We start from the raw sequence: 15,892 nt of genomic DNA, 5'->3' as shown, positions 1-15,892 counted from the left end.
AAAACGGTACAGAGTTCAAGCATAGAAGCTTCTGGTTATCAGGGAATAAGGTACAGATTATCAAGTTTATTTCGGATTTCGGTTTAGGAACGGGTGGCGTAAGGGATACATAATCTGCAGTCTCCCTGATTGGGGGTGAAAGTTTAACCGGTCAAAGTACAGACATTGAGATATGGGGGTATGTCGTCCATATAATGGCTATGTTCAGGTTTGAAGTATAATGAGCGGATACGATGATGGGGATGGATCTACCCTCATTTGGTGGGATTTAATGTTCAGTGAGTTTATGGTTCCAGTTCATACAGTCCATATTACACACTGCTCCAGCCCCAGCGGACTCCCTCTGCTACAGAAATGCAGCTGCTTCTGGGGTGGGGCACATTCCAGCACAAGTGTGGGAGGACCAGGGCTGCTGGAACTAGGGGTGCTGGGGGTGCAGCAGCACCCCGTGGCTTGAAGTGGTTTCCATCATATACAGGGTTTACAGTTTGGTTCAATGGTTCTCAGCACCCCCACAATACAGGGGAAAAGTTGGCCAAGGACAACCAGGTGAACCACCCCTTGTTCTCACAGTGCCCACGCTGAGCTGGTTTCTGGTTTCCACCCACGGTGAACTGCCCCCTGGACGGGTGACGGGCTGGCACGATGCTTTGAACCTGCGGTCCCAGGCAACCTGGGTCCACCCTGCTGCTGGGATGGCTCCGTTCCTGCTCTCCTCATTCCCAGGGCTGGAGTGGACAGCACGTGTGCCTCAGCTGCCCATCCACGTGTGGGAAGCTGACTGTGCAAGTGACCCCTGGGGCTGTTGGAGACACGAGCATCTTCCTCTCTCGCTGCACGTGCTTGGGAGCTGGGACCCTGCCCAATGAGCCACAGGCACTGCCCGAGCCATTGGGCTGAGATTTTTCCAGGCAGAAAGTGCTCTCCCCCAATGAGTGCCAGCCAGTCCCAGTCCCACAGCCCCATGTCAGCACCTGCAGGGATCCAAAGCCATGTCAGCCTGGGCTCAGCCTGCCTGGAGCTCATTGTCCATGAAGGATCCCACATGGGGACCTCACGCTGGAGGGAGATCCCAGTACACAGCACTAGGCTGCCCCAGATCAGGGGGTGCAGAATCTCAGCTGCTCCTTGAGTGGCAGGGAGCTCACTCCAGCAGTCAGAGCCGGAGGCTGGATCTCAGGACTCCTGGGTTCAAGTGTTGTTTAATGTTCAGATCATGGGAGACGGACTCCTGGCTTCTATTCTGGCTTCAAGGGTGAGAGGGTAGCGGCTGGGGAATTAGGAGCCAGGACTCCTGGGTTCTATCCTGGCTCTGGGTGGGTGTGTGCTCACAGCAGGGGGACTCCTGGAGTCTGACACTGACTTGCTATGTGACCTCAAGCCAGTGACTTTGCTGATTTGTGCATCCTTGTCTCCATCTCTAAGGGGCCTGGGGGGATGTAGTGGTGAGTGGAGAATGCTTTTAGTGTTGTTATTCAAACTGCTCTCTCCAGGGACCCCTGCAGAGAATGTCCCTTCCCCACCACCCCCCTCGCGCACCCCTGCATGCATGGTGTCGGTGCTCCAGGCAGGCCTCCGAAGAGTGCCCAGACATGAAGGCATGTCCTGCCAGTGCGTGAGCAGGGCTGCAGCCTGGGCTGGACCTAGTCTCGAATGGAGAGGGGAGGAGGTGTTTGCAGAAGAACGGTGGCTGAATAGTTTGGAGTGTGCGTCACTGACCTCAGAACCCATGGGGACAGCAAGTGCTGGTGTTGAACAGATTAGCACTCGGGATTGTTTTCCACCATCCGTTTGGCTTTGTCAAAGGCCCTTACGAACACCGGGGCAGATGGACGTGAAAGCTACTACGGCTTTGGGGTTATTTATTTTAACCTACTAGGAGCAAAGTGGTACTACAGAAAGGTCAGCAGGAACCCAGGAGTCCTGGCACGAAATCCCCCCCTGCTTTAATCACTAGATCCCCGCTCCTCACTCAAAGCCATAGACAGCACTCAGGAGTCCTGGCTCCCAGTCCTGTGCTCTAATCACTAGATGACACTGCTCTGCCAGAGACAGGGCTAGAACTCAGCAGTCTTGGTTCTCACTCTCCCTGCTCTAACCACTAGACCCCACCCCATCCTAGAGCCATAGACAGCACCCAGCAGTCCTGGCTCCCAGACCCTGCTCCAATTAGTCTGATCCAGACAGAAGCCAAAGGCGATTGGGCTCAGAGGGGGTGCCCAGTCTTTGCCTCCCTGTTTGGTTCCCACCTCCCCATCTCTCTCTCCAGGGCTGGTGATCAGATGTGGATGGACGCAGCCTAGTGCAAATACAACACCTCCCATCGCAGAGACCAGGGCATGATCGCTGGCTGGCCCCGCTGTGCCCTGTGACGGATGAATGCTGTATGTTGGCCTGCTCCCAGAGAATCTCTGGGGCTTAACAGGGGCTGTGAGGAAAAACAAGCAGGAAGGAAGAAGAAAGACCCAAGATAAGCTGTTCTCCACAAACACTTGAGGGTTGTTACGAGACAATGCCCAGGCTGTTAGATGGGAAGATTTTATCTCCTCCCTTGCAAAAGTAGGGCCAAGGCCCAGGGACATGGAAAAACAGAGGAATGCTGGCAGCTTAAAAAGGGGGGCCTCCCAAGAGCGGGGGCATTGTTCGGGGGCACCAGAGGGAGACAGGTACCCTCTGGGGTGGCTGCAGCGGCTAGGCCTACCTAGGCCGCCATCCTAGGGGAGCAGGGTTTAGCTCCGACAGACCTTTGTGTAGACATCTTGCTGTTTGCAAATCCTCCCTCTCTGAGGCTCCATTCCCTGTCGAGATAAACACGGCTGGGTAAGAAGGCTGCCTGGTCCCACGCCGCCCCAGGTGCCTGACGGGGTCCTAAACCTGCTGGGGGGGTGCATGGACAGTCAGGGCTCTGCAGCCCGGGGGGGTCTGACAGCAGGGGAATGCAGGGTTCCACCCCAGCAGCGGTGAAGGCTCAAGGCCTGACCCCAGGGCCGGTGCACTCAGAGGGAGCACAGGGGGATGGGTGCACACAGTCCCGCAACAGTGACACACTCACCTCCCCGTCCGTCGGCACCAGTACAGCCCGTGGCCCCCATGCGCTGGCCCACGGTGGCCAGCTGGGACCCGACGTCCCCCAGAGCCGCTTTCGCCAGAGAGACCCCAGCGCTCCGCACGACGGCAGGATAACGTGCTGCACAGCGTGAGCTGCCCCCGGTCAGGACGCCACCGTGGGCTCCCAGGAGCCTGCCCCACGTACAGCAGCTTTGCTGACAAGGGGCTCGGCCCTTCCAGCAGGAAACCAGCTTCTGGAAACAAGGGGGAAGAACCCCCCAGGCCGCTCCAGCAGGCTGGGGTTTGCCACATCCCCAGCAGTGCAATCAGCCATGCAGAGACACGGCTCCCTGCTGCATCCGGTGGGCACCGTCAGGCAGTTTTCCTTTCTCTGGCTCTCCGCTCCTCTGTCTCCCCTTTCTGTTCACAGATCACTTGGGAGAGCAGAAGTTACTCCTTCTCTGTGGCTTTAGTTTATTTTTCATAGCGGTTTGGAAAGATCTCATCTAACCTGTCCCTCGTTCCTAGTGTTGCTCTCTCTCTGGCATTTCTAAGGCCCTGTGGTAGCTAAATCCCACACACCGACTGCCCTAGGTTTATTTCCCACTGAACGCATCCGATGAAGTGAGCTGTAGCTCACGAAAGCTTATGCTCAAATAAATTGATTAGTCTCTAAGGTGCCACTAGTACTCCTTTTCTTTTTGCGAATACAGACTAACACGGCTGCTACCCTGAAACCTGCCCTAGGATCGTTTATCTCCCAGTCGCAGTCTCCTCTGTCTCTTTGCCCATCACAGATTTTTCCTCCCAGCTAGGCTGGCCTGGCTGCACCAGCCCCTGATCCAAAGCTCGTGATCTATAAACATCCAAGTGGCTTTGCGTTTCCCAATCAGTCCCCTGGTGCCTGACAAGCCCCATCAATGGGCTACACCACAAGGGTTTTGTCCCACCCAGGTAGCTGGTTGCCTGGTGTGACGAAGTGGGACTGTTCTTAATGTTTTCTCTGAATATTGTGGGGGTGCCTCAGTTTCCCCTAGGCAGTTCTTAAGTATCTAGGGGGTGGGGTAAGGGTGTATGATCATTGCAGAGCCCTAGAGGGCAGGTGTGTGCAGGGGTCTGGACACAGAGAATGGCCGACACCCTGTTTCCTGGCAACTGATGGCCTGGGCCCTTCCCCCCCCCCCCCCCCGCAAGGTGAGAGCTAAAGGGTTGGAGAACAAAGGAATCAGGTGCCCTCCTGGCCCTTGGGACTGGCTGGGACATGGAGTGAAGTGCAGATGTGGTTGTCTGGCTCACTGACCCCCAACATGGACCCAGCTGAGGGATCCGGTTCTCTGCACCTGCAAGCTCTGTGTTAGACCATGTTCCTGTCGTCTAATAAACCTTCTGTTTTACTGGCTGGCTGAGAGTCCCGTCTGACTGCAGAGTTGGGGAGCAGGACCCTCTGGCTTCCCCAGGAGCCTGCCTGGGTGGACTCGCTGTGGGAAGCGCAGGGAGGGGCAGAGGATGCTGAATGCTCCGAGGTCAGACCCAGGAAGGTGGAGCCGGGTGAGCTGTGTGTCCTGCAGACAGGCTGCTCACAGAGAGGAGACTTCCCCAGAGTCTGGCCTGGCTTCGTGGGGAGCAGTTTCAGAGCATCGCCCGGGGACTCAGTGACACCTGGCACAGCCCGAGAGGACAGGTGCAGTGCGGGGGCCGACAGGATGGAATTTCCTACAAGAATTTGATTTCTTTGCAGTTATGATGATGCCAGGGGGCCAGCTCTGAAATCAGGGCTCGGGAGGTGCCGTGGTAAGGCCCAGCAAGGAGCCACATGAACATCACAGACCAGTCCGGGCACCGAAATGTACGTCCAGGACTCAACATGCAGCCTAACCCAGCCACCTCCTGGGTCACTGCCTCATCCCATCGGCCAAACCACCCTTCGCTGAGGGGCTATGGGGGACCCACATCCCGCAGGCAGCCACCCTTCACTCACTTGGTCTGCCGAGAGTCCCCTGGGGCTTGTTCGCTGGGTCCTGCTAACACCCCGCGTGGGACAGTCACTCGGAGCCAAGGCACAAAGGAAGGGCCAGGCTGTGAGGGCTCAGCACAGGGCACGGGAGGGGGCTGGGCTCCAGGGACTAGGAGTGACAGAAGCAAAGCCCCATGCCCCCAGGAGGTGAGGGGGACCAGGGGTGGGAGCAGGGTGGTGGGATGGGGGCAGAGGCAGTGCTGGGAGGTCAATGAATGGGCGCTGACTCCATGCAGCTTTTCCGAAACCCAAAGGGGGGTGGGGCGGGGAAATTCAAACCTTCAAGGGGAAGCTGCACGTGAATGATCATTTGTGCCAGGAGCTATTTATTTAGCCCTTCCCTGCATTCCCTCTGCTGTGCGTCAGCTCCGGCTCGGGGGCTCAGCAGGGAGGTTATTCCCACCCTGGGCTGCGGCCGGGAGGGGTGGGTGAATGGGGTTTGTGGTTGGGTGGCCGAAGCAGCCAGAGTCCTGAACTCCCAGCTCTGCAGTCTAGGGCTGAGCACCCCTGGAGGACACACGCGCCGGCTCAGCTGTAGAAGGTGCCGGGAGTGCCAGGTCTAGGATTACGGCAGCAGCAGCCAAGATGGGGGGCCCCTTATGCAAGGCGCTGTATAAACACTGTGACTGTGGGTTTAGCTGAACTGGAACGAGGCACGCTTGCTTTGGAATAAGAGAGTCCACGTGCAGCGTCATCCCTGAATAACACCACGTACAGCTCAGCTGTAAGAGACAGTTCCTGTCCCAAAGAGCTTACAGTGCTAAGGGACAAGACAGACAAAGAAGAGGGAGGGGAAACTGAGGCACAGAGCAGGGAAATGAGGTGCCCAAGGTCACCCAGCAGGTGAGTAGCAGAGTCAGGAACCGAACCCAGGTCTCCACACTGCTAGTTCACGGCCCTACCCACTAGATAATAGCCAACAGGGCCTGCTTCCAGCGAGGTCAGAAATACCACGAGCATGGCTTGACCCCCAGAGCAACAGCTCCAGGGGCTCCCGCCCTTTCCAGGGCATCCCAGCACTCATGCGTCCGGTGCCGGCAGTGAAACTGGACCTAAACGCCACCCCCTGGGCAGGGTCACCGTTGTGTGGGTGTGTGTGGGGGGGGGAAAATTGTCCAGCTGTGGGGCTGGTCCAGGAGCTCGTGATATTGATTCTATTCCCCGCTGGGTTCGCTGTAACTCGGGTAGATCCTGGCATGCAAGCTGCACTGCGCCCCGCCCCACACCCAGCCTGCCCGAGCGCTCACGCACAGCAGGCCAGGGCAGGGCTTGAACCCACAAGGAATCCAAGTCCCCGGCTCCAGCCACATGAACGTTCCCAGACACATCACACAGCTACCTCCCAGCGCGGCTCATCAAGCCAGGACCATTCGCTGGTGTGCTGGCACCGGCTGAGCGAGGGCTCCCCCTCAAGCCCGGCGGGTACCCACGTGTGATGCACCCGAAGACGGTGGCAGCAGACTGGCCACCGGAGCAACCACCCCGTGTTCCCGGCAGACTCACGCGGCCGGTGCTTCCACGGCGTCACCGCTCCGGTGCCTGGGTGCGTTAGAGTCGAGCTACCTTGGGTGCGTCTACACAAGCTGCAATGCCTCCCCCTAAAGAATCCGTTCAGCCCGACCGTGCAAAGTGGCCTGCAGGCAGCGGGTGAGATGGGGCTGGAGGAGAGGGAGGAAAAGCCCCAGCACTTGTGCAGGGTGAAGCTCTGAGCTGAGCATTCCAGCCGGAGACCTTGGGAGCAGCCCCCACCAGAGGCTGCGGTGATGGTTCGGGTGCTGCTTGCCCGGTGTAGCCAGCAGCAACACCGAGAAGCTGAGCCCAGCGCACCACCCAAGGGGGCATTGGGCCCCCCAGGGCGCCTGAAGGATCACAGGAGCCCCTGCATGTCCAGGGATGTGGGAGACGCTCCTCTATGGCGGAGGTGTTGGGGGAATATAACGCCTCTGAGCTCCTCACCCTGGAAGCTCTGGGCCCTGCTTGTGGCCCCAAGGCAGAGCAGTAGCGTCCAGTGAGTGCCAGGAGGGGGCTTGGCTCATTGTACGGCCCCTTGTGCATTGCTTACGGTTCCCCCTGCATCCCAGCAGTGCCCCGGAGACTACATCCAGATCGCCTGGCTGCCCCAAGCCCATGAGACCCCCGCCGAGCTTTCCCGCAGCTGGTTGGAACCAGCCTGACATGCCTCCCACCCACAAGCTGAAGCTCTGATGTCATGCTAAGGAACCCTCGTCAAGTATGAAAATAAACTCTCCCATGGCCGCAGCTCTCCGGGAGTTGCAAAACCTCACGCTCTGATTATACCGCTGGCCTTCCAAGCCACCAGCTGGGATGGCTTTGTCTCTAATCCACAAAACCACGAGCAGCCGGCTCAGGGTTAGCTGGCTGGTTGCTTGGCCCCCAGAGATGCTGCGGAAGGAGACCATCTCTCCCCCTGCACTGGAGAGCCACGGACCAGAACTCATTGCTGCAGGCTGGGCGGGGCATCTGAGGCGTCGTGGGGGGGAAGGTAACGCTCAAGGTGCCGCAGCTGTTCAAGAACATCCAATGGGTGCCTTACAGGAGGGAGAGGAGATACCACAGGGGATCTTGGATGGGCAATGGCTAAGCATCGGTCAGCCTTTGGTTGCTTCACAGGGAGAGGAGGCTGGGGAGGTGCAGAGATGCATGTAGAGGCAGGTTCTGTAGAGCGAGGCTGGCAGAAGAGTTGGGGCACTGACAATTATTGGCTGGCAGGGTGAAAACAGGCTCCTCGCGTGAATAGCTGGTCCCTGCAGAGAGGCTCCTTCTTCCTACTCAGCTATGTTCTTCTCGGGGTTGCACTGTCTTCGTGAGCCACGCCGGAAATCCAACCGCCCAGGGCTGCGATGGGGAAGGTCATTGTCCGCTTGGATTCTGGATGGGTCTGGATGATGACCAGGCCAATAGCAAAGCTGGCGGGTGAGCACGGCTAAGGGCCAGCCAGCCCCATGCTTCAGGCCCTGAATGGTCGCTGCACAGTTCGGGAAGGAAAAGCATCCCCCACACCTCCCCACAGTCGTGCTGTTGGCCACCCCTGCAGTCAGGACACAGGCTAGATAAACCCAGGGTCTGATGTGACTCTGCAGGGCATGGCACATGGGGCTGGATGGAGCAATCTCTGGCCCCCATTACCAGAGGAGCAGAGCATCTCAGACTCAGTGATGTATGTCTCCTCGCAGGGACGCAGCGCAGGGTGTTAACCACGTTCTGTGGAGGGAGAACTGAGCTCTGGAGAGGCTAAAGGACTCACCCAAGGCCACACAGGGACTCTGTAGTAGAGCTGGGACAGAACCCAGGTTTCTTCAGGGCTCTAACAACTGGATGATCCTGCCTTAGTCATGTGCAATGGCGGCCATTCGGCCGGCAGCCAGCACAACTCTGTGCTGCGGGACCCCCTTCGTCCTGCCATGCCCCTGTGGGGCTCTTCCCAGACCAGGGGGTGCCCCTGCATCTTTGCATTGAGTCCTCCCTCGGGAGGCGTCTGAGCATAGGGAATTTGTGCGTCCTTCTCCCTGCTTTCTCCTCTCACCCCCCTCATGCCTCTGCACTCCCACCCCCTGGAGGTGCTGCCCCAGATCCAGCCCACAAGGACAGCCCAGTGACCTGCCTCTCCCCACCTTTGGGGAGGGGCATGCCTTCCTGAGGGGCAGGAGCTCTCCAGCAGCCTCAGGCGGCAGCCGGCCCAACAGGAAGACATTGGTGTGTTCTCGCCTCAGGGAGGGGCTCTCCAAACTCTACCAGGGCCACTCGCACCCCCGTCTCTGGCCCCACTTGTTGTGCCCCATGGGGAGCTGCTAAGCAGCAACGGCTGAATGGGGGAGCGTGCAGAACCGGGGTTTGCTGGGGGACTCGCTACCGGCGACGCAGGGTTCACAGCCAGGACCCCGTCCCAAGGGGTGGGGGGGAAACATGGGCAAAAGCAGACGAGTCCCAGCTGATTCCAGGTCAGTGCATCTCCCAGCTCGGCCCAGGGGGAGGCGACACTGAGGTGCGCACAGAGTGACTCCTACCGGCTCGGCCCAGGGGAACAGACTCCCAGCAGAGACCGGTTCTGCACAGCACCTGAGTTGGTCTGGGGCAGCCCCCTTCTGCTCCCTTGGCGGAGCTGTTGCCTGCAGCCTCCAGCCCAAAGCCTCCTGAGCTCTGCGCACAGCTCTCCTGCAGGCTGCGATAACTCAGAATCCCTCCCCACAAGGGCTGGCAGGATCAGACCCACGAGCTGCTCGGGGCCCGAATCCCAGAAGCCTTTGGAGCAAGGCCTTACGCAGCGGCCGAGGAATGAAGGACCAAGCCGGTTCACCAAGGCCGGCGAGAGGCCCCACCCGCCACGGTTGGGACGTGTCCGACGGGGGCAGCGCCCTAGGAAGGCCTTTCTGAGGCCTCACTGTGCTGTGGCGGCGGTTTGGACCTGGCTCGAGAGGCTGATTGCCTGGCTTTATTTACCCAGCGCGGTTCAGGGCTGCTCCGGGGAGGCCTTGATGAGAAACGCAGCCTGGGGGCGGTGTGAAAAGCGCAGGGCTCGGGCGGGCCCAGCTGCTTCTCGTTATGGTCAAACATGTCCAAAATAGAATAAAATGGGCAAAGGGAAAAAAGGAGAGAGAGAGAAAAAGAAACCAGCTCTCCCCCACCTTCCCCCTCGGCAATTAGAGGTGGCCGGAGCCCAAGGCACATTAATGAGATGATCGCCGCCTGCCACAGCGTATCACCAGTCACATCCTGAAATGCCACCAAAGCCACCTTGTTGGCGCCACGCGGTTAACTTGATCTGGCCTCCGTCAGAGCCCATGGGATCCTTGCTGATCTTAAACACAAAAAAGAAGCTTACAAGAAGTGGAAGACTGGACAAATGACCAGGGAAGAGTATAAAAATATTGCTCAGGCATGCAGGAGTGAAATCAGGAAGGCCAAATCACACCTGGAGGTGCAGCTAGCAAGAGATGTTAAGAGTAACACGAAGGGTTTCTTCAGGTATGTTAGCAACAAGAAGAAAGTCAAGGAAAGTGTGAGCCCCTTACTGAATGAGGGAGGCAACCTAGTGACAGAGGATGTGGAAAAAGCTAATGTACTCAATGCTTTTTTTGCCTCTGTCTTCCCAAACAAGGTCAGCTCCCAGACTACTGCACTGGGCAGCACAGCATGGGGAGGAGGTGACCAGCCCTATGTGGAGAAAGAAGTGGTTCGGGACTATTTAGAAAAGCTGGACGAGCACAAGTCCATGGGGCCGGATGCGTTGCATCCGAGAGTGCTGAAGGAGTTGGCGGATGTGATTGCAGAGCCATTGGCCATTATCTTTGAAAACTCATGGCGATCGGGGGAAGTCCCGGACGACTGGAGAAAGGCTAATGTAGTGCCCATCTTTAAAAAAGGGAAGAAGGAGGATCCTGGGAACTACAGGCCAGTCAGCCTCACCTCAGTCCCTGGAAAAATCATGGAGGATGTCCTCAAGGAATCAATTCTGAAGCACTTAGAGGAGAGGAAAGTGATCAGGAACAGTCAGCTTGGATTCACCAAGGGCAAGTCATGCCTGACTAATCTAATTGCCTTCTATGACGAGATAACTGGCTCTGTGGATGAGGGGAAAGCAGTGGACGTGTTGTTCCTTGACTTTAGCAAAGCTTTTGACATGGTCTCCCACAGTATTCTTGCCAGCAAGTTAAAGAAATATGGGCTGGATGAATGGACTATAAGGTGGATAGAAAGTTGGCTAGATTGTCGGGCTAGACGGGTAGTGATCAATGGCTCTATGTCTAGCTGGCAGCCGGTATCAAGTGGAGTGCCCCAAAGGTTGGTCTTCAGGCCAGTTTTGTTCAATATCTTCATTAATGATCTGGAGGATGGTGTGGATTGCATCCTCAGCAAGTTTGCAGATGACACTAAACTGGGAGGAGAGGTAGATACGCTGGCGGGTAGGGATAGGATACAGAGGGCCCTAGACAAATTAGAGGATTGGGCCAAAGGAAATCTGATGAGGTTCAACAAGGACAAGTGCAGAGTCCTGCACTTGGGACGGAAGAATCCCATTCACCGCTACAGACTAGGGACTGAATGGCTTGGCAGCAGTTCTGCAGAGAAGGACCTAGGGGTGACAGTGGACGAGAAGCTGGATATGAGTCAACAGTGTGCCCTTGTTGCCAAGAAGACTAACAGCATTTTGGACTGTATAAGTAGGGGCATTGCCAGCAGATCGAGGGACGTGATCGTTCCCCTCTATTCGACATTGGTGAGGCCTCATCTGGAGTACTGTGTCCAGTTTTGGGCCCCACACTACAAGAAGGATGTGGAAAAATTGGAAAGAGTCCAGCGGAGGGCAACAAAAATGGTTGGGGGACTGGAACACATGACTTATGAGGAGAGGCTGAGGGAACTGGGATTGTTTAATCTGCAGAAGAGAAGAATGAGGGGGGATTTGATAGCTGCTTTCAACTACCTGAAAGGGGGTTCCAAAGAGGATGGCTCTAGACTGTTCTCAATGGTAGCAGATGACAGAACGAGGAGTAATGGTCTCAAGTTGCAGTGGGGGAGGTTTAGGTTGGATATTAGGCAAAACTTTTTCACTAGGAGGGTGGTGAAATACTGGAATGCGTTACCTAGGGAGGTGGTAGAATCTCCTTCCTTAGAAGTTTTTAAGGTCAGGCTTGACAAAGCCCTGGCTGGGATGATTTAGTTGGGGATTGGTCCTGCTTTGAGCAGGGGGTTGGACTAGATGACCTCCTGAGGTCCCTTCCAACCCTGATATTCTATGATTCTATGGGCATGGGCCGGCCTCAGGGAGCAGTTGCTGTCTCCACGGGGCAGGGACAGAGGAACCCAATGCCACTTGACCCATCATCCCTGCATCTCCCCACATACCGTATCTCTGTACGCACACGCTCACCCCACGGTTGGTTTGCTGGGAGCCGGGGCCAGTACCACATCCCCTTCTGCATCAGGGGCCAGATTCATCCTTGGCATAACTCCTCTGAAGTCAGACACCAGCCAGGGATGCATTTAGCCCTGTGTCCGCAGTAGCTCAGAGATACTCTCCTGCCACAGGCTGAGTTCTCAGTGCTCGTCTGCCCAGGGAAAAGCTGGCAGGAGCTGGTGCACACTGGTGACTTTGTACAAACTCCCCAGGTGGATGCACTAAGCGTGTCTTTGTCAGTATTAGCTGCGTGTTTGGACGTGTACAAAGCTAAACCGCCCTGTGCAGTACAAGCATCCACACAGAGAGTTAGTGCAGAGTTGTCGGGCACTTTACAGTCACACCCTCGCTTATTGTGCACTAACTTCCCTGTGTAGACAATGCCTCAGTTTCTCCATTCCTGTGCTTGGGCGGGGGAGGGGGAAGTGTTAAGGGGGCCTTGAGACACCTTTGTGCTCCCCACATTCTGCCTAGCTCCTGCTGTGAGTTAGAGCAGCCTCAGGGCTGCTGTAACTACACACTGTTTCCATGGCTCCCTATGGACATTGGGAAGCAGATCACAGTGCATTCTGGCCATGCCCCCTTGGCTGGGGGCTGGGAGCAGGGCCAGTGCAGCGCACAGGCAGCCCAAAAGCTGCCATCATATAGATGGGGAAACTGAGGCCCAGAGAAATTATGTGACTTGCCCAGTTCACACAGGGTGTGAGCAGGGCAGGGAACGGAATCCAAATCAGAAAAGAGCTACAAGAATGATTCAAGGTCTGCAAAACCTGCCTGACGGAGAAAGACTTAAGAAGTGTCATCTATTTCGTTTATCCAAGAGAAGGTGAAGAGGAGCCTTGCGCCTGGTCCCCCCTCGGAGAAGAGATTTCGGAGAGTGGAGGCCCCTGGAATCTGGCAGCGACAGGCAGCACGAGATCCCGTGGCTGGAAGCTGAAACTAGCCAAATTCAGACTAGAAATAAGGTGCAAATGTGTAACAGGGAAGGGACTGAACCACGGGGACAATTTACCCAGGGCGGGGTGGATTCTTCATCACTTGAACTCTTGAAATCCAGCATGGACTGTTCCAACAGCTAGCTAGCTCAGCCACAAGGTATGGGCTGGAAGCGGGACTCACTGGGCTAGGGTCTCCGTCCCTGGTTATGCAGAAGGTCAGACTCGGGGATCATAATGGTCCCTTCTGGCCTTAAAATCTAAGACGGTCCCGAGACCACCCTCCTTAGCGCCAGGCAGAGCTGCTTCCAGGGTCTTGTCACAAATAATTCAGGTTACAACGTTAACCCCACTGTTTGGTTATCTCGATATTCTTCTAACCCAGCTCCTGTGCGATTGGGCTCCTAAGTCACATGGCATCGTTTCTGTCACCTGATTGGATGACCAAAAATATTAGAAATAATTAATAACATGTTTTGCAAGGACGGACCCGAGCCGCTGCTCATGTTAATGCTCTGCTGAGTGGTGAACATCTCCTCGCAGCTCTGGGCTCAGGCACCGTGGGGAGCGCTGGGCTCGCAGAGGTAGGTAGTGGCTATACCTGCAAACACAGCAGTCGCTCTGCCCCAGCAGAGCCTTGTTCATTAAGAGAGGAGTCGGCTGGGCCCGTCCCCCAGCTGCCTGCCCTAGGATCAGGACAAGGTGCGGTTTAGAGATGGTCCGCCCCCTGCCTAGCCCCACGGGAATGGCCCGGCGGGGGATCCATCTCACCCATGTCCTGGCTCAGACAGTGGCCGGTACCAGATGCCGCTGAGTAGCCTTCGACTGGAATAACTTGCCTAGAGATGAAATTCGCTCCTGACCCTGTAAGTTAGTAGCTGTGCCCTGCAGCGGGAGGGTTTTGAGCCTTTACGGTGTTTTAATCCTCTCTGATGCAGGATGAAAGGACTGGGGAAGAGCCCAAGCCGGACGTGGGACTCAAACCCACCACTTTAACTACCCTTTGCCACAAAGGAGGTGGTGCCTTGAGCCCTCCCCAAGGTGTCTGGGTGCTGTCTCCCTCTCCTGCCCTCTGTGCCCCTCCTCCCGTCCCAAGCACCCTGATCAGCTCCTGCTCCATTTCCTCCCCTCCATGGGCGTGTCCTGCATTTCAAGAGGAGTCTCAGAGTCTCTCTCCCTGCAACCCCATCGGAAGCACAGGGGTTCGGACGGGTCCCAAGCGCAGAGTGTGAAATGGCGCTGAGCTGTGAGGGGCTGGGGGCTGGGAGCAGCGCCCCCCCCACACACTCCCTGGCCCATGAGGCTGTAACCCTAGAAGCCTAGCTGGGAGCTCGGCGTGAGTTCCTCTCCCAGCTTCTTTCTTTCATAACCCGGCAGCTGCGGGGCCGCAGGCTCTCAGCTTGCGCTCACAGGTGGCCGGTGGGGGTCCAGGGAACATGGTGGGCCTCACCCTTCCCACCGTCGCTAGGGCTCTGTCAGTGCCCGGGCGCGTTGGCGCTGGGGCCCAGAGGGTGACACCCGGGGTGGACTGTGCAGGGAGGGGCTGGGGAGGAAAGCAGGAGACGCTCTGAGCTCAAACGTACGATGGCCTGGCGCTAATGCCCCAGTCCCCCTTCTTGTCGGCCTGGAGAAGCGGGCAGGAGCTCACAGCCACATTGGCTGGGGACCCCACAGGCAAAGGGGAAACGGTGCTGGTCGGAGATGAACGGAGACCTGCACGGGGGGACCTGTGCCCTGGCTCTGCAGGGCCTGCTCTGGGATTTCTGGGACAGAGCTCCCGGGGGCTCTATGTTCCCACAGCCTGGGGGCAGCCAGGCTGAGGTGCTCCCTAGTGCCAGCAAAGGAAATGGGGGGTGAATGCGTGTGTCGTGCGGAAAGCCCATGCTGGGCCCAGGAGCAAGGATGGTGCTTGGGAGACCTGGTTCAATCACCACCTCTGCCCCGTGTGACCTTGGTAAGTCACTCAGTCTCTCTGGGCCTCTGGACCTTCCAATCTATGCAAACAGGAGAGTGGCCCTGCCTGGCCTCACAGGGGTGTGACGAAGTGGGACTGTTCTTAATGTTTCCTCTGAATACTGTAGGTGTGCCTCAGTTTCCCCTATGCATTTCTTAAGTCTCTAGGTGGCGGGATAAAGCAGGGGGTCTCACTGTTGCAGAGCAAAGGGCCAGTGTACATAAATGGCTGACACTGTGTCCTGGCAACTGATGTCCTGGGCCCTTCCCCCCTGCAAGGTGAGAGCTAAAGGGTTGGAGAACAAAGGAATCAGGAGACCTCCTGGCCCGGGAAAGGGACAAAGCCCAGAGGAGGAAGGGCTGGAGGGAGTTTCAGTTTGGGGCTGGCTGGAGACATGGAGTGAAGTGCAGATGTGGTTGTCTGGCTCACGGCCCCCCAACATGGACCCAGCTGAGGGGTCCTGTTCTCTGTACCTACAAGCTTTGGTTTAGACCGTGTTCCTAATAAACTTCTGTTTTTCTGGCTGGCTGAGAGTCAAGTCTGACTGCGGAGTTGGGGGGCAGGACCATCTGGCTTCCCCAGGACCCCGCCTGGGCGGACTCGCTGGGGGAAGCGCACGGAGGGGCAGAGGATGCTGAATGCTCCGAGGTCAGACCCAGGAAGGTGGAAGCCGGGTGAGCTGTGTGTCCTGAAGACAGGCTGCACCCAGAGAGGAGACTTCCCCAGAGTCCGGCCTGGCTTTGTGGGGAGCAGCTCCAGAGCATCGCCCAGGGACTCCGTGACAAGGAGCAGGGACCATAAACACGCTGCAGGCCACGAGGCGCTCAGCTATTGTGGGGTGGGGCCAGATAAGTAGCTGAGCGAGAAGAGCCGAACAAAGTCCCGTTCTCTCTGGGCAGCGTGTTCAGACCCCCGTGGCCACAGAGGCGTGACTGAGCTGGAACTCTGCTGCGGGAGGAGTCTACTCTTTTTTTAAAGTTAATAACGGAAAACAGAGTTTAAATAAAATTAAAGACCCCACTAGG

This window comes from Lepidochelys kempii, chromosome 25, assembly GCF_965140265.1.
Source record: "Lepidochelys kempii isolate rLepKem1 chromosome 25, rLepKem1.hap2, whole genome shotgun sequence".
NCBI lineage: Eukaryota > Metazoa > Chordata > Testudines > Cheloniidae > Lepidochelys > Lepidochelys kempii.
Note: the sequence above shows the minus strand (reverse complement) of the source record.